The sequence below is a fragment of the Canis lupus genome, chromosome 10, assembly GCF_003254725.2.
Source record: "Canis lupus dingo isolate Sandy chromosome 10, ASM325472v2, whole genome shotgun sequence".
NCBI classification, from domain to species: domain Eukaryota; kingdom Metazoa; phylum Chordata; class Mammalia; order Carnivora; family Canidae; genus Canis; species Canis lupus.
In genome coordinates, this window is record NC_064252.1 from 60631442 (window position 1) to 60655246 (window position 23805).

Consider the following 23805-nt stretch of genomic DNA (forward strand, 5'->3'; position numbering starts at 1 on the left):
TTCCAGAAAGGAACATTAAAGATCTGTGAGTATGTCAGACCTGCTCGGTCACTGCTAATTTAGGTATCTCTTTTGGTTTAGTTTCTGACATGGTTTCAAGTTCCCTTGATCTCCCCAGAAGTGGGATAAAAATATCTGATAGCAAAAAAAACATTCTCCAGCCACTTGCAAGGGTGTGTCAGTAGTGTCTCAACTCGTGTGATGTGGGAGCACCTGACGGTTCAGTGGAATGAACTTCCAAATTTTGCTACAATCTCAAGATGATAGCACAATCATCTTCATGACGTATTAAATTGTGAGAATTTATATGTCGGCTCTCCAGAAAGCCATTCATTTATTCTTATCCTCCTTACCCCACTCTCCTTCATTCCTCTTGCAAGTATTATCTTTCTACAGGTGTAATGCAGTTGGCATGAGGTACTCTGGGGGATACCAAGCAGTGGGCAATAGGCTAGTGGGATGCATGTGGACAGTGTTTAGATAGCCCTGGTTTGAAATCTGTGTTCTAATTTCCACAAGCTCTGTATGGCCTAGAGATTCCTAACCATATCACAGTGGTGTATCAGAACCTGCCCCCCTGGGCTTCCACGGGGGTTAAATGAGATTATTTTAATGGTTTAATACAATGCCTAATACAAAACATGTGAATTTATAAATGTTGGTACAGAGTCATCAGTTCCTCAACTTTTATCTATTCCTTATAAAACATTTGGATCAGTTATTCTGAATTGGTATTGAATTTTAAGATCACTTGTTTCTACAATTTATTGAGATACTTTACAAGTATGAGAAAGGGGCACCTGGTTGGCTCAGTCAGATAAGCCTTCAACTCTTTTTTTTTTTTAAGATTTTATTTATTTATTCATGAGAGACACAGAGAGAGAGAGAGAGAGAGAGAGATGCAGAGACACAGGCAGAGAGAGAAGCAGGCTCCACACAGGGAGCGTGACGCGGGACTCGATCCCAGGTCTCCAGGATCAGGCCCGGAGCTGAAGGTGGTGCTAAACCACTGAGCCACCTGGGCTGCCCCAAGCCTTCAACTCTTGATTTTGGCTGAGGTCAGGATCTCAGGGTCTTGAGATTGAGCCCTGCATCAGGCTCCACACTCAGTGCAGAGTCTGCTTGAAATTCTGTCTCTGTCCCCCTCCCTGCTTGCTATAAATAACAAACAAACAAATAAATAATTTAATTAATTAAAAAAAAAACACTTTACAGGTATGAGAAGAGAATGAAGAGTGAAAAGAAGGCCATGCCATTCTCAATAATTTATTTGTTCATTTATTCCACACATAGATATTTAGTGTCTGCTTTATGCTGGGACTGAGGATCTAGCTGGAAACAGTAAAGGAATTCAGGACTTGAAGATAGTAAAGAGGATGACTTGGGATGGAAAGGATATAGATAAAATCAGGATTAGAAAGCTAATTATTTCTCACTGCCGGAGATAGAGATGCTGCATTTGATAGAACTGTGAGGTAACTAGCTCGACGAGACCTGGGACCACAGGAAAGAAGAACTTGTCACTTCCTTCCTCTTCCTGCCTGGATTGCAGGGAATTCTAGGAGAAGCTGCAGTCATCACCAAAATATCATGAAGTCACAGTACCAGTCCTAGATGATCTGCCACTGAACCTCTTGTTCTATGAGCCTGACACACCCCCATTCACTTGGTTAAGACAGTACAGTTGAGTTTCTATGTAAGATCCTGGCTCTCACTAAGGCCAGGATCTGCTATTTTCCAGACATTATTCTAAGGACTGAGGATTGTGCAGTTGCGTTTCTCTGTGGGCCAAATCTGTTGTCTGAATTTGTTTTCATTTTCTAACCATAAAATATAGGAGATAATGCCCTATGATAGCCCAATCATGGAAGGGCTTTGACCTGGGTTAAGATTAGCATCATACTGAAAAATCTGTGTTAAATGTTCCCTATGAACCAAGCAATGATAACCTCTGCCTGAATGCATGTACAGGCTCTGGGGTTCCATGGATCCCTTCAGACTATGTGTTTTTAGTACAGCATAAAGGGATGAAGAGAAGAACAACCTGATCCAGCAACACCTCAAAAAGGGGATTTTGGCATGGGATTCTTAGTTGGGAAAAATGAAGGGAATGCAGAAAGTTCTGGCTGAGAAAGAAGCGAATAGAGGCAAACGTTCATCAAGATGGTTCACTGTAAACCTTTTGAAAAGTCAGGAATAGAAGTAGTGTGCGCATGTGTGTGTTGTCATGCAGAAAAAGAATCCTTAGGCTTTTTCCCACACCTAGTGCAGAGGGACAGAAGGGAGGCAGGGAGAGAAGGGAAGGAAGGACCAAAAAAAAAAAAAAAAAAAAAAGGTGAAGGAGGGAAAGTTAAAAGAAAGGTGGTGGGGGTGGGAGAAAGAAATTAGGAGGGGAGGGCACGAACAGAGCATGGGGACAGTGAGAAGGCAAGGTACATGTAGAGGCTGCCTGCTGTGGGAGACAAATGCTTCCCTGGCCCTCTCTCATCATATCCTCACCTCTGCTCTAAAGACGCAGATGCTTTCATCTCTCTGCAGAGGTTAAGGAAGCAGGTGTAAGGAAGGGAATCAACTTGCTCATGGTCCCATGGTTGCTAAGTGGCCCACATAGGATCCAAAGTCCAGGAATTCTATAGAACTCTGTGCTTTATGCAATCTCTGTAAGGGCACGAGCCAAGAATCTCTGAAAAAGGGTTAGTTTATTAAATGAATATTTATTGAGAACCTACAAAATGCCCTGGAGATACACCAGCGGGAGAGCTTAAATCCAGGAAGGGGAGATAATTTAATAGGTACGGTGATGTTAATAGCTGTGGAGAAAATTTAAGCATAGAGACATGCACAGATTTGGGGTGAGGGTTACTCTTGATATACGGAGATTGTGAAGCGTTCAATGGTAAGGCGGAACTTGAACAGGAATCTAATATAAATAAAGGAAGTGAGCTATGAGGCCATCCTGGGAAGAACATTCCAGGGATGCACAGCAACAAGAGCAAAAGCCCTGTGGCTTTTAACAGCTTGAGACAACAAGGTAGCAGGTAATTTATACTCAGGTGTGTAGTCAATTCAATTACAGCTAGTCAGTGGTGGAAGCATCATCCAGGAAATACTATAAAATGTATAAAGTGTATCAAATGCTTCAAGTACAACGGAGTTGGAAAGAGACCGGATCAGAGATGGCATTACAAAAGATGTTTGCATGAGTCTTAAAAAATATCTGCCAGTGAACCAGGCTCTATTGTCTCTAGAAAACTACGGCAAAGAAATAAGAAAGAGAATTATCCACTAAAGTTTGACGCAGGAAAAAAAAAAAAAAGATCTCTGGTATTGGGTCAGGTCATATTTTGTGTTTTTGTTCCATTTCCTGCTTGAAGGGTTTCCATATTGTAGTGAATCTGTGTGTGGCTGTAATGGGGGCTTCCATCTGTGATCCTGGAAGAGACAGGTCCCAGAGCATAAGCCTGGTCATTCATTGTCTTGGGAGGAAACTCAATTCAGACCTTAGGCAGAAGGACATCCATATAGCACAACAGATAATCTCCTCAAGACCAGCTGCTCCTTGCTTTTTGGGCATGGAAGAGGACCCAAATTACAGAATCTGGGACCAGCTCTGTCCTGGGTGCCACATATTGTTTTCCCTCCTGGCAAGAACAATCAGTGTAGCCTTTTCTGTAAGATGCATGCCAATGTGACACAATAGAAGAACAAGCCCATCGAATGTGAACCAGGGTTTTTGGTGGCTACAGAAAGGCCTTTGTCAAAATGAACTCTTGTTCATTAGAGTCCAAATCCAAGAAGCTCACCTTCTTATTTTCATGCATTCCTGTTTTCCCTGCAGCCCTTTCTCCCTGACACATGACTCCACCAGAGACCACTTCCTGGAGGTGAGTTCCTTGAGATGACAAACCATGTCTGATTCTTCTCTGCATCCCTGCTGCTTTCGTTACAGAGTTGGGCAGGCACACATAACAGGTACCCCGTATGTTTATGGAAGAGAACTGAAACATGTCCTGAGGGTCAAATCAGCCTGAGTTTGTTCAGCTTGGTTAAGAGATGGATGGTAGACCTTTCATGAAGGCCCCAAGTATTACTCTGGTTTTTGGAATTAAAAAAAAGAAAAAAAGAAAAAAGAAGAGGAAAACATTATGGGCATTTTGGGGAGAATTCAAAGAAAAGGACATGCTTCTAGAAGGAGAACTTTATAATCTAAAGGGAGAGTCAGAACAAAAGCAAATGAGGATGCAAGTGGTGATGCCAAACCTGAATAAGGGTTTCAACACCACAGAAGAACATGGCCAGACAGGTCCTTCTCCACTGCTAAGTGAGGGGAAAAATAGTAAGTGCTACAGAAGGTGAGAAAAGGGAGACATTTTTGTCCTCTTGGATGGCCAGAAAAAGATCTAGGGGTTTGGGATGGGGAGAAATACTTGAGCTGACTCTTAAAGGAATGAGCAAGATCTCTCTCTAGTCGAGGAAAAGAGTAGAAGAGAGTGGGCCAAAGCCAAAGCACAGAGGAGAAGGCTTCAGCTGCAGGAAATGCATGGACAAGGCAGGGTGGTTAGAGCGGGGGTGGCTGCGCAGAGGACTAGTGGGAGAGGCCGGGCAAACAGAGGTGGGGACTGCGTTGTCCAGGGACTCCAGGGGCAGTCTGAAACATTTTTCTCCAACAAACTTGGACAAGGCCATAGGTCTTTGTCTTGATAGCGAAAGAAAAAAAAAAAAAGAAAGAAAAAAGAAAAAGAAATGTATGCATGACATGATTTCACTTGCAGCCTGATTTAGCAGCAGCGTCTTTTCTGGTTTGCCTCTTGCTGTTGCTTTTCCTAATTTCCTCACTGCACAAAGAAAATAAATAAATAAGTGTACTATAGTCTTATTTATCCTTCTTTGGACATTTCTTTACCAGGCAGATGGTCAATTAAGAGCACTAAACAATGACACTGTTTTCTCTGTAAACATTTTTTTCTAATAGCCTAACAAATGTAAGCCTGTGCTGCCATGCTGCTGAATACCATCTTGACTTTCTAATTACAAAGAACTGTGTCTTGATAGTTACAATTACAGCTGTAACAATGATGCCGGGCCCTGAACAATACCGTTAGAGGCAAAGTGCTTATCCGAATATTCACAAATAAAGGCTTAAATTTATGCCAGAGATGTAGATGGAGGTTAAACAATTGGGAGGGAAAAAAAGGTTGAAAACACTAGTTTAATGCTACAGATGTGAAGTTGAATCCAATTACTGTGGGGAGGGAAAAAAAAAAAACTTGAAAAGGTGCTGTTTTCTTCTGTTTTAGTAATCAATAGGTTAAGAGGTGGTTCAACTTAGCATGCTAATACCTCTAATTTTGATATTTGGCTACAATCTAGCATTTTCAAAGCATACTATCTTTTTAACTAAGTGGGTTTTTGTAAGGCGCAAATGAGTATCTCGAGGTTTAAAGGTACCCATGCTTCAATCTGTTAACCCACAAGTGAAATAACAGGCGCCCCTCCAAAAGTAGCGTGCCCTTGAAACCTTTTGTTGGGCCAAAATGGTATAAAGCAAAGGAGCGATTACCATTAATTTATATGGAAAGATTTTCGAGCATTCCCAGACCCCCCAAAATGACCTTGCGCAGGCTTCTCTGATACCTTAAGACACATCATCTTGCTAACGGATGCACAAAATGAATCGAGCTAAAACACAGATGCGCACGCAGGTCAGGGCTGCGGTGGCTTGATCCTGAGATGCTGAGTGTGGTTTGGGGAGAGGGAAGGGGGCTGAGCTGGGCAGCGCCCCCTTGGTGCTCAGGGTGTGCTGCTGCCTCTACAACGCCTCTCTGCAAAACAAACACCGAACCGTTCTTCACCTTTTTTTTTTTTTTTTGTAAAAGTGGAAGATCCTCTTTGAATCTCTTTCAGTTAGTGAATAGATATGAATGCATCTATTTCGTAAAAGCTAAGAAGCATAACTCAAACCTCTAAAAAGCAGAGGATATCTCCACATTATTTTTGAGCAACTAGTATATATGATATATATACATATAGTACTATTTTAAGAAGTCACTATCATAAAGTGATGAAGCTCCTTAAGGCTGTGAAGTCAGATGGCTAGGCATCAAAAAGAAACAAACAAACCTTGTTCTGCCTCAGTTTCCTCATCTGTAAAATGGGAATAATAATGGCAATATTTATATAAATAGTATCATTGGATTGTAGTGAGATTTAAATGAGTATATATAAAGCATGCGATACATTAATTGCTATAGTATTTTTAAAAGGGCAGGAACTGGGATGCCTGGGTGGCTTAGGGGTTGAGCATCTGCCTTTGGCTCAGGGCGTGGTCGTGGGGTCCTGGGATCGAATCCCACATCGGGCTCTCTGTGGGGAGCCTGCTTTTCCCTCTGCCTATCTCTCTGCCTCCCTCTCTCCCTCTCTCTCTCTCTCTGTGTCTCTCACGAATAAATAAGTAAAAGCTTTTAAAAAAATAAATAAACAAATAAAAAGGGCAGGAACTGTTGTTATTAGTGGAAAGTGGGTTTCAGAAAGAGCTTTTCAAACCTGGAAATAGAAAAGCAAAGGCAAAATAGCTAGTAAGAAAGCATCCATCTCCAGGACAGCAGGGTCATTCAGTATCTCTGGGTGTGACCACAGTCTCTCCATGGCTCTTGGCCAAAGAGCATGATTATTTCATTTAATGGTATGATTTCACCAATCCAGAATTGCACCTTGCCATTAACAGCATTTTAAACTTTCTTTTGGGAATTTCCTTTCCAGCTCAAGGCTGAAGTTCACACTGGGATTCAGTGTGCTAATTAAGTCTTTCTTCTTCTCCTCCTCCTTCTTCAAACTATCCACAAGCTACTCAAGTACTAAAACACCAAGTGTGCTGAAAAAATATGAGGACAGCTATGTTCCCAGCCCTGGATAGAGTAAAACCTGTGCCTGTCGATTAGCTTCACTGCTTAGTTAAAATAATGTCCACAATAACTTATGCTTAATTGTGCACATGTGTACTTGCCATGGCTAAGCCTGTGACATGAAAAAAATTATTTAGTCCTCCCAAAGACTTTGTAAGAGCAGTAATATTTTATTTTCTTCATTTGACAGATGAGACTAGACACATTAGGTAACTTAATCAGAGTCAAATCATAAAATAAGTGGCCATGGCGTTTGAAATCTCATAAGCAAACTAATAATGTGAAAACATATAAAGGCTCAAAAGCAAACAAAGACGAAGGCTCATTACATATGTTAAAGTGCTGAAAACTCCATTCCAGGTTTGGTTATGCTCACTCGCATTATGAGGAAGCTTGCCCCCCTGCTAATCATGTCCAGTTCACCTGCACACAGCTGTCACAGTGATCTGCAGAAGGGCCCATCTAATTACATTACGGTTTCTGTTAAAGCCCTCGCTGGCTTCCCCATTTGCATAGGATAAAGGCCAAGTCCCTTAGCTTGGCACACCGATCCCTGTGACCTAATCCTCATCTCACCTCTGAACATGCCTCCCTCACAGTCGACTTTCAAGCTGAGAATCGCAGTTCCATGAATAGGCCCTGCTGCTTCACACTTTCTTGCCTTTGTCCCTGCTTTCCCGCTGCCCAGAACAGAGGACAAACATCGTTTTCTTTACAGACCTGCCTTGAGCCCACCAGGTGGCACAGTCCACACCACCAATGCATGTCCCCCATCTTCACTCAGTGCATCTGAGCCCGGGCATCACACAATTTATTTCTTGGTTTTCTCCCTTGATTAGACTTTTAAACTCCTATAGAATAGAGAATCTATCTTAATGACGGTTTAATCTCTAGCACCTAAGTCCTTGCAAAGAAGTACTCAGTGAAAGCTGAGTGAGTATAAAAGATGAGAAAGAAAGGGCTTTGTAAGTATTCAGGAAAACAGAGAAAACCCCACCCAACCTCACTGGCTTCAATATTCAGTCTGAAAAATGTTCACTGAGCCACTATACTTTCCCTGCTTATCTAGGATGAGCATTTAGACCCTTGCTCTGTCCCTGGTTTTCTCCCAGTGAATTAGAGATCTGAAGATGGGCCATTGGGGGGATGTATGGTTTGGAATATGATGGGATAAGGAGTGGAGACCAACCATTATCTTTGAGATCTTTCCCTTTCAGAGAAATCATATATTGAGTTAGAAGATTCATGAGTTGTCTTGCCATCCCTTGGATTAGCAGGGCCATACATCTTTCTCTTTAGGTATTAATTGTAAACCCTCTGAGCTCAAGATCTGTGTCGAATCCATTGGGGTCTAAATCCACCTTGTGCACCTTGCCCAACAGCTATTTGTCAAAAGTGTGGGTGTGTTAGGCAACCCATTATTGAGAAGAGAAAGCAACCTGTAGGGTGGGTGTGATACTTCAGATTCTCTTTACGCTAAGAATACTCTTGACTCCTCCTCACTTTCCAAATCTGGAACAAAAATAGGCCTTCATGGGAAGAAAACTAGGTCTGGGGTTTTCATCCCAAAAACTGAGGGTAGGTGGTCATAGTTTCCAAGATGGCAAACTAGGAGGAAAAAAGTTTGGGTCCAGTTCAGCTTGGCCATGTTCATTTTGAGACGTCTACACTTTCAAAGGGAGACACTGAGCGGACAGATGAATATATGACCCTGGGGCTTTGGGGAGATGTCAAGGTTAAAGATGTAAATCAGGGTGTCAATAACATGGCATTTGCAGCCATGGGCCTGGATGTGATGACTCGGGGACAGTGTGAAGACAGAGGAGATGGGAGAGAATGAGAGTGGGGTGCTCTAAAATTTAGAGGTCAATAAGAAGAGAAAGATCCAGAAGAGGAATCTGAGAAGTATCATTCGGTAAGTTAAGAGAGAGTGGTATTCAGGAAGCTAGGGTAGAAAGTCCCAAGGAGGGATCCACTCTGTTAAATGCTAGAAAATTGTCAAGTGAGATAAGGCCTGAGAATTAAATGCTGGATTGAGGAACATGGAAAAATCCCGAAATTCAGATTACTGTGGTTTACTTCTTACAGATTATATAGCGCTTGACTGTTGTCATCGTTCCATTTGATTAGTCATCCTATGCTTTTGTGCTTGCTTCCCTGGGCACCAGCCTTTCAGACTGAGCAGTGAGGAGACCTCCCCATGTAGAATTCTGGTGAGGAGTTAAACCTCGAGGAACTGAAGCAAGGGTCACACATCATTAAGGAAAGGTCAATTCCCAGGCAGGAATTGGTATTTTCTTTTCTCCCATTTCCATATTGCAAAGATGCCTCAGGCTTCCTGTAGTTTCTATTAAGAATTCCAAATCTCCCAGCAATGATTTTTAAGTACTAGTTTTCCCTAGGACAGTTCTCTTTAGCGTGGCTCAGCCCCACAGTAGTCAGGGCCCTTCAATCACTGTAAAAGTCTTTCATCACTTGGACTCTACTCTGTCCCGTACACCATCTCTAGATCAACCTCTCCAGAAAAGTGCATGCATAACTATAACAGCTGTAATTCATCTGCCCTGCATTATCTTCCCCAATCTTATGCACACAGTAGGCACTCAACAAATATTTGTTGTCTGGTTTGAAATTAGACAATTTTTCTAAGTGTATTCTTAAATTTCTTCCTTCCTTTTGATTAGCGAGATTCATTTTGCTTTTGTTCTCCTCTGCCTAGCTATTTTTAAATATAATGAGAGAACAGTATCTCCAGATAGTGTGTGAAAGCATTTTAATACTTTAATAATTCCATATAATTCCAAATGATCTTTTCCCTCCCATACTTTACAGTAAATAATAAGTACATAGATGAAAAATATGTGTTTTGTATCCAAGGGAAGAGCTATTAAGTATTACCAAAAGATCGAGAACATTTTTATCTTAAGTCAGCCACATAAATACCCATTAATTTTTTAAATGATTTTATTTGGTTGATGGAGTATTACATCTTCAAATTACATAGTTTAGATTTCCCATTACACGCTCCTTATGGATCATATGCATATTCACAAAGTTATACAGAAGATTCTATGATGGGAAGGAGCCAATTTTCATTTTCTCTGTTCTTGTTTGAAGAACCAAAACTGTTAAAGGGATAAAGCACTCAGAAGTGCCTGTTCCAGGTTAATTGTCTCAAATTGCTCATTTAAAGCACCATTATAGTACAGCAAAGCCAGTTAATCTACTCTGAAGCTTCCTTTTTTATGACCGTAGCTACATTTGGTGAAATGGCACCTTTGGCAAATGCCCAAATTGGATAAAATTGCCATTTTTCTTGGAACCTAGAAAGAATAACACATGTTTTGAAATCATTTTATATCATGTGGCTCTAAATGGTAAACTGCATGTTAGTCTTGCTCTGGAATTCACTCTCTTTGGCATTTTCTGATTTGACCCTAAACTTCCTTTGCTTTACTGACATGAGTAAATGATGCGCCTTTGTGCACAATGCATAGGTAAGAGTTGGGGGAAGGGTGCAGAAGGAACTGGAGAGAGGAACCACGGCAATATTTTTAAACATCACAACTGTGTAAGAAAATGATGTGTCCCTGCGCTGACACTTGTGCACAACTTTCAGCTGATGGTACCTTTATTATTGGAAACACTGTAGTTTGAGAGCCTCTTCAATGTCGACATAACTAGCAGGTGCCGCGATCATAATGGTAAAAACATTCACTTATTAATCAGCACACATAATTCCTCTCTAATGCTGTCAATTTAAGATGGCAACCTGATACACACACACACACACACACTCACACACACACACATACACATTTTTTTTTTTTTTGGAGTGGGGAGGAGGGTCAACAATTTAATGAATCTCGTCTGCATTTTAATTCCAACCTAATAATCTGCCTCTGGCTCTTTTCCCTCCCTCACTCTGAGAACATTTCTCTGGATCCTGCTATTAAGCACAATGGGATATTTACCTTCCTACCTCAGTTACGCATTAGGATAGGGGAAACAGACAGATAGCCAGAACCTCCAATCCAAGCAGAACTAATGTTAACCTGTCACCAACCCTCAGTGGCATCATCCTCAAATTCCCTTCTCTCTGTTTGTTCATATAGAATCTCCTCCCTCCCTGATTCTGACACTGTAGTGCTTTACAGGTTTCTTTTATTAAACACCACTGGGACCCAGACTCAGAAATGTGCAGTATGTTGACATAGTTAAAATAAATAAATACAACCCATTGCCAGAAATATTAAAAAATTCATCTAAATGTGCTCCTGTCAGAGATGATTTGTTTTCATCCAAACAGGGAAGACTGATGGCTTCAGGATGGACTGGGTAGAGAGACTCCATCTACTCATTCACTCTTTCATTCATTCATGCCTTCATTCATTTCCTTATAAAAAAGCAACCCACCACCCCTTGCTCGCCATGTCAAATGTAAACAGAATAGACTTTGTTATTAGGAGAGATGTGACTCCAAGTGTCTGAGCTGCAGAGTGACAGCCGGCTCCTCTCTGAATTTCAGGCAGCCTCTGTCACTTGCCTTGACAATGAAGGAAGTTAATATATTCATGACATTACCACACATGCATTCGCAATTCACAGCATATTGTATTGTTTACCCCTGTTCTTTTGTACTACTGCATGTAGTAATTTGCCTTCTAGCAACAGAAAAATTCCTCAACTTAAAATTTTACCCTCATTTTATTTACCCTTAATAGAAAAACCACTGCTTCCTGGCCCATCCGTGGTTGGCAAGACCACCTTTCCGCAGCATTGCAAACAGATAAATGTCAGATTTTACATTTTGATCAGATGTGTCTACAGTCATTTCCTATACATATCCCTCATCTTCTGCCTCCCACGCCTTCCTTCGGCAGTCATTGCCGCCCTTCCCGTGTATTCTTAGCACATTTTGCACTAGGTGGCCAGCTCTTCTAGGGGAGAGTGAAAGAAGTGTGGCATGGATCACGTAGCAGACCCTAACAACAGGGGAGATGCTAGTGAAAATGAAGAGCATCAGGAAGTTCCACTCTTTTGCCACCTATGTTCACTATGCCCACGGTGTGCATGGCTTTTATACACAGTAACACCTCCTTCGGTTTACTCAGCACTCCCAGTGGGCTGGATACATTCCCGGACATGTATGGATACCCATAATTCGTTTAAAACCTGTCTATGGGACATTGATTACTCAGCCTCCTCGGTCTAACTTATTTATTCTGAAGGGGTGCAAACTTGTAATAATGTTGAATGCTTAGACAGATGGTTTTGCTAGGATGAGTATGGGGTAGAGTTGTTATTCTCAGACATCACACTATTGTTCTTCAGAATTTTGCTGTTGAGGACCAGAATTGAAACACACTTTGAAGGCTTAGGGCAACTTTGTGGAGATGGTTGGAGGAGGCAAGCGGTCTAGTAGAGCAAGACACAATGGCTGTTTCATTTTCCTCACCGTGATGAGCTGTCTGCATTCCAATGCATGTCACAAAATACTCGGGCTGAGAGAGGCTGTGAGGGGTCACTCAGTCCAATGCCCTGCCTTTGAGTAGAATCATTTAAAAAAAAATACCTTATGTTAAGAGTCTTCAAGACAACCTATGCCCTTTAGTCCAACTGAACATTGAAATACTTTCTTAGACTAGACATAATCTTGTCTGCATAATCCTGTCTGCATCTCCTGCTCTGTTAGAGAGAAAGCATTTGGTTGTTCTTTATATTCAAACCCTTTTCACACTTAAGAATTATAATTGAGTTACATTCTCTCAAATTCTGCTGCTCTTATAGTAGGCTATATAATTCAGCGTTTAGTTGTGTAACCTCCTGATTCCTTTGTGCTAGTTATTTGTTGTTCCATCTGTGGATGTCTAGCCAATTAACTAGTAAGCTCATACTGGGCAGGAACTGTCTTTTATAGACGCTTATAAATGATTAAACAGAGACTCTAGAGAAGTGATTCTCAGCCCTGGCTGCATATTTGGATCACCTGGAAAGATATTTTAAAATACTGATGCCTGGATTATACCCCCAGGGGTTCTGAGTTAAATGGTCTCGGACATGATGTGGATGTGGACAGGATGTGGTAGTTTATTAGAAGGCACCGAGGTGATTCTAATGTGCAACCAGTGTTGAGAGTATGCTCTTGGGCAGATTGCTTAGCATCACCAAGTCTTGATTTCTTCATGTAAGAAGTGGGGATAATATAGCAGCCACCCTTCTCTTGGAGGATTAAAAAGTTCATGTATGTAAAATCTTTAAGCACAGTGACTAAACCAGAGAATATTATCAATAAATGATAGTTAGCATTACTATTGTTGAGGTTATTATTATTACTGGGCCCAAAGTACTTAATATGTTATCAGAAAACTAACAATCACTTAATAAATGCATATTAACTAACAGCTTCAGGGTATTTAGCCAATTAATCTGCATCTACAATAAGAAAACTAAATAATTAAGGTAAATATCAAGTAATTCAAGCCAAATTGTAGTTTCATCTTATACATCAAAATGCTTGAAGGATATGTGTTTTGGCATTTGATCTAGGCAATCGTACTTGTTCACAATTTCCTTGAACATATAGAATTACTGGATTGACTGTGGACTGGAAGATGTATAGTGGGCAAACAAAAGGGTCATAATATCTGAAGGATAAAGTCAAAATATAAAGAATTATAAAATGCTTATGACAACCAGATGTTGCCAATCAAAGATATTACAGCATTGTAAGGTGATAAGATCATTGGGTTAATAATAACATTTACTACACAATATCATATTTCACTATATAATGCACAAATCTTGCAAGTTATCTGAGAAATCTAGCCATGCTATCTCCTCATTTTACAGATGAGTAAGCTAAGTGTAAGAAAGGTAAAATGATTTGGCTACAAAAAGCTATAATGCAAACTATGATAAATTAAGACAGAATCAAACTAAGAAACTTAGAAACAGAGAAAGAAGAAATTGCTTGTGATGTAGATGATCAATGAAAGCTTCATAGAGGTGGTGACATATAATCTATGAGTGGAAAGAAGGATATAATTTGAACAGGCAGAAAAAAAGTGTAGATCATTTTAGACAAAGAGAACCAACAAAATAAACAAAACAATGGACCTGGCTGACTGAAATGTAATGTACATTAAAAGGGCAATAGATGATAAGATTGGAATAGAAGTCTGGGGTCAAATGTTGAAAGGTCTTGGGTGATAAGCATAGCGTGAATCTCAGAGAAGCCATGCTAGGCTAACACTACAGTAAACATATCTTTAGGTTGGCCAGAATAGAACTGAAAATCATACTTTCAAGGGATTAAGCTGATAAAAAAGTAATTCAAATTAGCATCAAAAAAAGGAGAAAATTCAGTATTATTTAAGAGAAGACAAACAAAATCTATACCCTAAAAATATAACAATAGCTATTTTCAGCATTCAATCAAAGCTCACTAAACATGTGAAGAAGCAGGAGATATGACCCATAGTCAGCAGGACAATCAATTAATATAAACAGACCCAATGATTACAAAAATGATGGAATTAACAGATAATAATTTTAAAATGGTTTTCTAAATATACTTGAGTATTTGAAGGAAAATAAGAACAGACTGAGAAAAAGTGGAAGGTATAAAAAGAACCAAATAAAAGTTCTAGAGCTGTAATATATACTATTCGATACTAAAAATTCACTAGATTAGTTTAAGAGCACAATTATCATTGAAGAAGAAAAGATCAGTAAACTAGATGACACAACAATGGAAGGGAAAGTAGTTGAAGAAAACACAAAGTTATTAGTGATCTGTGGGTCATTTTATTTTTTTATTTTATTTTTAAAAGATTTTATTTATTTATTCATGAGAGACACACACACAGAGAGAGAGAGAGAGAGAGAGAGAGAGGCAGAGACACAGGCAGACGGAGAAGCAGGATCCATGCAGGGAGTCCGACGTGGGACTCCATCCCGGGTCCCCAGGATCACGCCCTGTGCTGAAGGAGGTGCTAAACTGCTGAGCCACCCGGGCTGCCCTGTGGGTCATTTTAAAGTGTTCTTATGTTAAGTGGTATTAGAGTCCCAAAAGGAGGATCAGAAAAATATTGAAGAAATAATGATAGAAAATTGTCCAAAATTGATGTAAACAAAATAAACTCAAAGATGTAAGAAGCTCAATGAATACCAAGTAAGATAAACACAAATAAAATCACACATGGACACATTGCAATCATATAGTTATAAGCCAATAAAAAATGAAGATCTTAAAAACAGCTAGAATAAAAATACACTTTAAACACATGGCAACAAAGATAAAAATGAGGGATACATTTTCATTAGAAGCAATGAAAGATAGAAACAATAGATCAACATTTTAAGTGAAAAAAGAAAAAAATAATATTACACTTTATATCTAACAAAAATATCCTTAAAAATGAAGGTTAAATAAAGATTTTTCAGTTAAAAGAAAGGAGAAAACTCATCACCAGTAAACCTGTAGCAAAGTATATTAAAGGAAGTTCTTCAGGTAGAAGAAAAAATAATACCAGATGGAAATTCAAATCCATACAAAGGAGTGAGGAAGATTGGAAATGAAAATACAAAAGTAACTTTGAAAGACTTTTTTCTCTCATTTATTATTTATTTAAAATATAGCTTACTGTTTAATGCAAAAATAATAGAGGATTTTGGCAAGTGTAAATGTGCAGAGGTAAACTTTATTACAATAAGGCAAAACCGTACAGGAAGGATAGAAAAATATTGTAATTTTTAAAACTGTACTTAAATGATACACCTTCTAACACCCACTAATTAAAACAAATGAAATTAGGGATATACTTAAAAAACCAAAGAGAAGTTGTCACCAGCTAGACTCCAAGACCTGACCTTTGTTGTGCACCTGCTCTTCTTTCCAGCTTATTGCTTAACTCAGGCAAATGGAAAGCAAAACCACCCTCAACGAATAGCAACTGCCCTGACAAGACCTCCAGCCTTCCAAGACCCTCCAGACCAGTTTGAGCTTATCCCCTGACTCATGCTTGTGCACCCGGACCATGGAGTGACCTCTAGAATGACTGATGACTACCTTTCCATCATTACATTAATTGGACATTTCCCCAAGCAGGAGCACAAGCCTCATTTACATAACATACAATGGGAGTATAGGCACATTTCCTTAAGATACATGTGCAACCTCATGCCTGCCTCTACATAGCATGGCAGGGCTTCCCTATTTAAATATTCATCCTATCCCTAAATAAAGGAATTCGTTTACCCTTGTTCAGGGAGTCATGGCTGTGGAAGCCATTTCCTGTGATCTCCTTATTTGCTGCAAATAAAGGTTTCTTTGTGCAGCAGCTCAACCTGGTGCAGTTTCTGACTCATCAAGAATTGAACTCACATTGGTTTGGTAACAAAGTGACATCACCAAGATGATGACATAAATTGTTCCTGACTTACTCTCCTCATAAGAAAAAAAACTAACATCTATTCAAGAACAATACATCTCTGAGAGAATCCTAGGACTTGGGGGTAAGGCTCAAGCACCTTCTTGCACTGGAGAGATCAAAGAGACAAGACAGACTGCACAGGAAGAGAAATGGCTACAAATGACTGCACTGCCCCTGCCCACGGTCAGCACAGAGTGGTTTTCCCTGAGCCTTTTTTCCACCAGTGGGAAAAAAGAATCCAGGGAGGATAACCAGCATCCAAGCTATCACTCTCGGACACTTTGTCAAAGCCCCTTCTCTGATCTCATACCATGGGGATGACCAGGTAATGAGTGGGGCTCAACTACTAGGAATATGACTGTGTCAGAGAAAGGGTAAGGGGCTTGCAACAACCAACACATTGATCTTTACAGACCAAGTTCATACCTGAACCGCCCAACCAGTGATCTAGCTCATCCACAGAACCAAGTTGGTGGTGGATTTTGACCAAGGAACTTGGTGCAGTGCAGACATGCGTGATTTAGACCCTCAAGCAAAAAGTTTTGCTGGCCCTAGAGCCCAGTTTGCCTTCACCCAGGGAAGGAGCTGACACAGCCACGCCCACTCTAAACAGTATCTTCCGGTTCCATCTGATCAGAAAGAATACCACTGGCTGACCCAGTGGTATTCTAGAGGTCAGATGTGTAGGCAGAGCTGATCTCTCCAGAGCAAAACAGTCCCAGACACCAGACATGGAGCACAGGCAAGAGTATTAATTCATAGCCAAGGCTGAGGTTAGCTACTGGCCCCTCCCAACCTGAGAACCTGGATGGGAACTTGAGAGTAGCCTGGAGCAACCTCTCCCTGTCTAACCCAGGCAAGGGAGCTGGAACAGCCCCACCCACTGTGGAAAGTGACTTCCAGCCCTATCTTACTGGAGAACTGGAGACAACTCCTGGAAGCTATGCAGCCCAAGGATGTTCAAACCAAGAGGTAGGCAGAGCTGATAGTTTATAGAGCAAAGCCAGTGGCCCTAGTCAGCCAAGGAACTTGGGATGCAAGTCAGCTTGAGTTAAGACAACAAAGAATCTTACTGGTTTTCATAGCCCTGCTCAATATAGCCTTAAGCTCATCTGACTCGAGAACCTAATCAGAGCACATGGGAAGCTGCATAATTTTTTCAGCAGTGGCACTTGAACAGATGGAAGTGTGTGGCTTTCCCCATCTGCAGAGCAAAATTGGTAGCTTCACCTGATCAGGTTGTATATACAGGACTGATTTGGGTCACCAAACAATGAATTATACAGGGCAAGAAAGCTAATTCACGGCCCCACCTACTACTGAATATAGTACCTAACTGGTAAGTCTGAGCAAAGAATCCAGGCAAACACAGAGCTCATCCTATACCTCACTTGGGTAGGAAACCAAACCAGCAGTCCTATCCAAGTTTTCTTGGCCAATGGCACAACCTACACACCCATCCTCAGAGCTCAAACAGTTGCCTTGCTCCAAAATAGACTATAGTAGCAGGACTCACTTGCTCAAGGACATTACCAGTAGAAACACCCAGAAACACAAATGGAGTTAACTGGTAAAAAGCTATCTCAGTCAAAGCAAACCTGTAAAGTCTCAAAGGGGAGCTTGATTACTCAAAATGTGAAGATACTAATGTAGGAATCAAGGATCATAAAATATCAGGTAATTATGAAACCACCAAATGAAACTAATAAAGTTCCAATAACTGATCTTAAAATATGGAGACTGATGAACTGTCAGAAAAAAGTTCAGAGTAATGTTCTTAAGGAAGTTTAATAAACTAAGAAAAAACACAGATAATAAAAACAAAATTAGGAAAGCAATGCATGAACAAAATGAAAAGTTTGACAAGAAAACAGTAACTATCAGGAAAAAAGCCAATCAAACAGAAACTCTACAGTTGAAAAATAGAATTACTAAATTGAAAAGTAGAGTTTCAAAAATGGAGTTGACACTATAGAAGAAGGAATCAGCAACCTGGGGGATGTAACACTGGAAATTAAAATTTAGGTTATATTAAAATATATGTAAATTTAATTTATATTAAAACTAAACTAAACTAAATAATGAGAAGAGTGGAAAAAAGCCTATGGGAAATATGGAGCACAATGAAATGAAGAGAAACAATTGTTGCATTATGGAAATTCCAGAAGAGAAGAGAAAGAGAAGAGGACAGAAAATAAAGTTAAAACAACAATGGCAGAAAACTTCCCAAACCTGAGGAGAGAGATGGATATCCAGTTCCATGAGGCCCAAGGGACCCCAAAAAGTCAAACCTGAATCCAGGGCTACACTGAGACACACTATAATTAAACTGTCAAAGTCAAAACCAAAGATTTTAAGAGCAGCAAGAGAAAAAGAAGTTATATACAAGAGAATCCCCATAAGACTATTGGAGGATTTCTCAACAGAAACTTTTCAGGCCAGGAGAGAATGGGTTGATATATTCAAAATATTGAAAGACGATAATGGTTAACCAAGAGTTCTATACCCAGCAAAGCTGTTCTTCAGAAAAGAATATGGATAGACTTGTCTTAAACAAGCAAATACTGAAGGAATTAATTACCACCAGACATGCCTTATAAAAAAATGCTAAGGGGAGTTCTTTGAATAGAAGTAAAAGAATGCTAATTAGTATTTGTTTAAGAAATAAAAGAACATAAGAAGGTAGTATAAAACATAAGAAGGTAGTGTAAATCTCACTGGTAATGGTAAATTTATATCATAATTAGATTCTTCAATATGGTAGTAACAGTGTTGTGTAATTCACTTAAAACTCTAGTTTAAAAGTTAAAAAAAAGTAGTAAAAATACAATAATTACATATATAGAAATATAAAACCATAACTAATAATCTGTTAATAGTTAAAAGCATGTAAACTATAAGAGCAATAACCTAAAATGTGAGGGTCAAGAGAAGTAAAAGTGTAAAGTTTATGAGTACTATTGAAGTTAAGATTGTTATTAGTTTAAGGGTGTTTTAAGTTTAATATATTTTATGTAAGTCTTACAGTAACCACAAGGTAAAATCCTGCAGTAATTACACAAAAGAACATAATAAGGAAGTCAAAGAAAGCATGCTATACCCAAGCTATCAAAACACATTTAAAAAAAATCAGCAGGGATATAAACAAAGAAGGATGATCTATAAAACAAGCGGAAAACAAATAATAAAATGGCAATAGTAAGTCCTTACCAATTAATATTTTCTTTAAATGTAAATAGATTAAATTATCCAATTAAAAGAACATAAAATGGCTGAATGAATAGAAAAGCAAGATCCAACAATATGCTGCCTACAAGATACTTACTTTAGCTTTAAAGACATACACAAACTGAAAGTAAAGGCATGAAAAAAAAAACTCAAAACATTTCAAGCAAATGGTAACAAACAAACAAAACCAGACTTTATTATAAAGTGATCAGTACATCAATAAGATATAACAATTGTAAATATTTATGCACCCAACATTGGAGCACCTAAAACAAAAAGTAACAGAGGTAGGAGAAATAAACAATAATACAGTAATAGCTAAGGAGTTTAATATCCCACTCTCAATAATGAATAAATCATCCTGACAGAAAATCAATAAGGAAAGAGTTGAATGACACTATAGACCAAATGGATCTAACAGACATACACAAAATATTCTCTCCAAGAAGAGCAGAATACATAGTATTCTCAAGCTCACATGAAACATTATAGGATAGATCATGTATTAGGCTACAAAATAAGTTTTAGGAAATTCAAGAAATTTGAAATCATACCAACTATCATCTCTGACCACTGGAGCATGAAACTAGAAATCAATAACAAAAGTAAAAATGGAAAATTCACAAATACTTGGAAATTAAACAAGATTATTGTGAGAAACCAATGGATCAAAGAAGAAATTAAAGGGAAAACAAAAAAATTATTGAGACAAAATGGAAACACAATATATCAACGTGTGCAGGATGCAGCCAGAGCAGTTCCAAAAGGAATATTCTTAGCAATAAATACCTACATTAAAAAGCAAGAATGAGGGATCCCTGGGTGGCTCAGCAGTTTAGCACCTGCCTTTGGTCTAGGGTGTGATCCTGGAGTCCCGAGATCAAGTCCCACATCAGGCTCCCTGCATGGAGCCTGCTTCTCCCTCTGCCTGTGTCTCTGCCTCTCTCTCTCTGTATGTGTCTCTCATAAATAAATAAATAAATAAATAAATAAATAAATAAATAAAATCTTTTTTGAAAAAAGGAAGAAAGATACCAAATAAATAGCATAACTCTACACTCTAAGGAACTGAAAATGAAGTACAAACTGAGCTCAAAATTAGTAGAAGAAAGAAAATAATAAAGTTTAGGACAGAAATAAATAAAATCCAATCAAGAAATGGGGATAAACATGAACAAACATTTCTCCAAAGAAGACATTTACAAATGGCCAACTGACACATGAAAAGAAGCTTGATATCACTTGGCATCAGGGAAATACAAATAGAAACAACAATGAGATACCACTTCACAACAGTCAGAATGACTGAAATTAATAGCCAGGAAATGACAGAAGTTGGCAAGGATGTGGAAAAAGGGAAATCCTCTTATACTGTTGATAGGAATTCAGGCTGGTGCAGCCACTCTGGAAAATAATGGAGGTTCCTCAAAAAGTTGAAAATAGAGCTACCTATGACCCAGCAATTGCACTACTATGTATCTACTCCAAAGATACAAATGTAATGATCTGAAAGGGAATCTATATCCCAATGTTTATAGCAGCAATGTCCACAATAGCTGAACAATGGAAAGAACCCAGATGTCCACTGATGGAGGAATGGATAAAGAAGATGTGGTATATATGTATATATACAAATGGAATATACTCACCCATCAATAAAATGAAATCCCGCCATATGCAATGACATGGATGGAACTAGAGGGTATTATGCTGAGGAAAATAAGTCAATCAGAGAAAAACAGTTATCATGTGATTCCACTCATGTGGAATTTAAGAAACAAACAGAGGAGCATGGGGGAAGAGAGGAAAAAATAAAACAAGATTAAGTCAGAGAGGGAGACAGACCATAGGAGACTCATAATCATAGGAAACAACCTAAGGGTTGCTGGTGCGGAGGGGGTAAGGGGTAACTAGGTGATGGACATTAAGGAGGGCATGGGACGTAATGAGCACTGGGTATCATATAAGACTGATGAATCACTGAACTCTACCTCTGACACTAATAATACATTATATGTTAATTATTTGATTTTTTTAAAGAAAGAAATGAAATAGAGGACAAAAATACAGAAAAGATTAATCAAATTATAAACAAAATTGACAAATCCTTAACTAAACTAACCAAGGAAAAAACAAAGGACCTAAATCAACAAAATGATAAATGAAAATGGAGACATTACAACTGTAACACAAAAACTTAAAAGATCATAAGACACTATTATGAACAACTATATGCCAACAAACTGAACAACCTAGAAGAAATGGAATAATTCTTAGAAATATATAATCTACCAAGGCAGTATAAGGAAGAAATAGAAAATCTGAATCAGCCAATTACTAGCAAGGACATTGAATAAGTAATCAAAAATTTCCCAACAGAGACAAGCCCAGGTCAGATGGTTTCACTGGCAAATTTTACCAAATATTTAAATAAAGATTTATATCAGTCAATCTCAAACTGTACCAAAAAAAATCAGAAGACAGAATACTCCTAAACTCATTTTATGAAGCCAACATTATCTTGATACCAAAACCAGGAAAAGACACTACTAAAAAAAGAAAACTAAAGTCCAATATCCCTGATGATAATAGATTCCAAAATTCTCAATACTAGGAAATCAAATTCAGCAGCATATTAGAAGAATCATTCATTGTGATCAAGTGGGATTTATCCTTGGGATGCAAGCATAATTCAACATATGCAAATCATTCAATGTGATACATCATATTAATAAAATGAAAGAAAATAATTATATAATTATTATAATAGATGCAAAAAAGCATTTGATAAAATTCAAATTTTATCAATTCATGATAAGAACTCTTAACAAATTAGGTATAGAAGGAACATATTGTCACATAATAAAGGCCATATATGACAAGTCCACAGCTAACATCATAGTCAATGTTTGTGAAATGTTGAAAGCTTTTCCTTTAAGATCAGGAACAAGAAAAAGTATGCACTCTCACCATTCTTATTTAACAAAATCATAGAAGTCCTAGCTAGAGCAATGAGGCAAGAAAAGGGTCTAAAAAAGATAAACAATTGGAAAGGAAGAAGTAAAATTGTCTCTTTTTTCAGATGATATGCCTTATGTATAGAAAATCCTAAAGTATACTGTAGTATCTAATCAATGAAATCAGTAAAGTTGCAAGATACAAAAGTAACATACAAAAAATCAGTAGCATTTTTAAACACTAACAATGAATTTTCTTAGAAATAAATCTATCCCATTTATAATAGCATCAAAAATAATAAAGTAGAAATAAATTTAAAGAGATGAAAGAGCTCTACTTTGAAAACTACGGGACACTGATGAAAGAAATCAAGTAAGATACAAATAAATGGGAAGATATCCCATGTTCATGGATTGGATGAATTAATATTGTTAAGATTTCAGTACTACCAAAAGCCATCTATAGATTTAATGCAATCCCTATCAAAATTTCAATGGCATTTTTTTTACAGAAGTACAGCAAGCAATCTTAAAATGTATATGGAATCACAAAAGATCCCAAATAGCCAAAGGATCCTGAGAAAGGAAAACAAAGAAGGAGGCATCACACTCCCTGATTTCAAACTATACTATATAAAGCTACAGTCATCAAAACAGTACGGTATTGGCATAAAAATAGACAAATAGAGCAATGGAACAAAATCAAGAGTCCAGAAATAAATCCAATCATAAATGGTCAACTAATATTTGACAAGAAAGCCAAGATACTAAATGGAGAAAAGAGAGTCTCTTTAGTAACCAGATATTCATATGTGAGAGAACAGAACCAGAATCATATTTTACACCACTTACAAAAATTAACTCAAAATGGATTAGACTTAAATATAAGACCCAAAGCCATGAGACTCCTAGAGCAAAACATTGGAATAAAGCTCCTTAACATGGGTCTTGACAATAATTTTTAGTTATGACACCTAAAGCACAACAAACTAAAAAAAATAAACAAATGGACTACATCAAACAAAAAAGCTTCTACATAGCAAAAGAAACATCAACAAAATGAAAAGACAACATACAGCATAGAAAAAAAATATTTGCAAACTGTGTAAGCAGTTCATTCATGTCAGTTTCATAAGCAATTAATATCCAAAACCTATAAAAAACTCACACAATTCAATAGCAAAAAAACACACAAATAACTCAGTTAAAAATGGGCAAAGGATCTGAACAGACATTCAGACATTTCTCCAAAGAAGATATATGAAAGGCTAACAGGTACAT

General features: G+C 38.4%; 1 long non-coding RNA gene across 2 annotated transcripts in view; it reads left to right on the forward strand.

The window, feature by feature from the left end:
• The first annotated feature begins 2662 nt into the window (after window positions 1–2662).
• The window catches only part of LOC112675617 (uncharacterized), a 44843-nt gene continuing 23700 nt past the window's right edge, over window positions 2663–23805 (forward strand). For both annotated transcript variants that reach the window (XR_007413637.1, XR_007413638.1), the window contains exons 1-2: window positions 2663–2792; window positions 3839–3884. This is a non-coding gene — a long non-coding RNA (uncharacterized LOC112675617). The remainder of the gene's footprint in view (window positions 2793–3838; window positions 3885–23805) is intronic.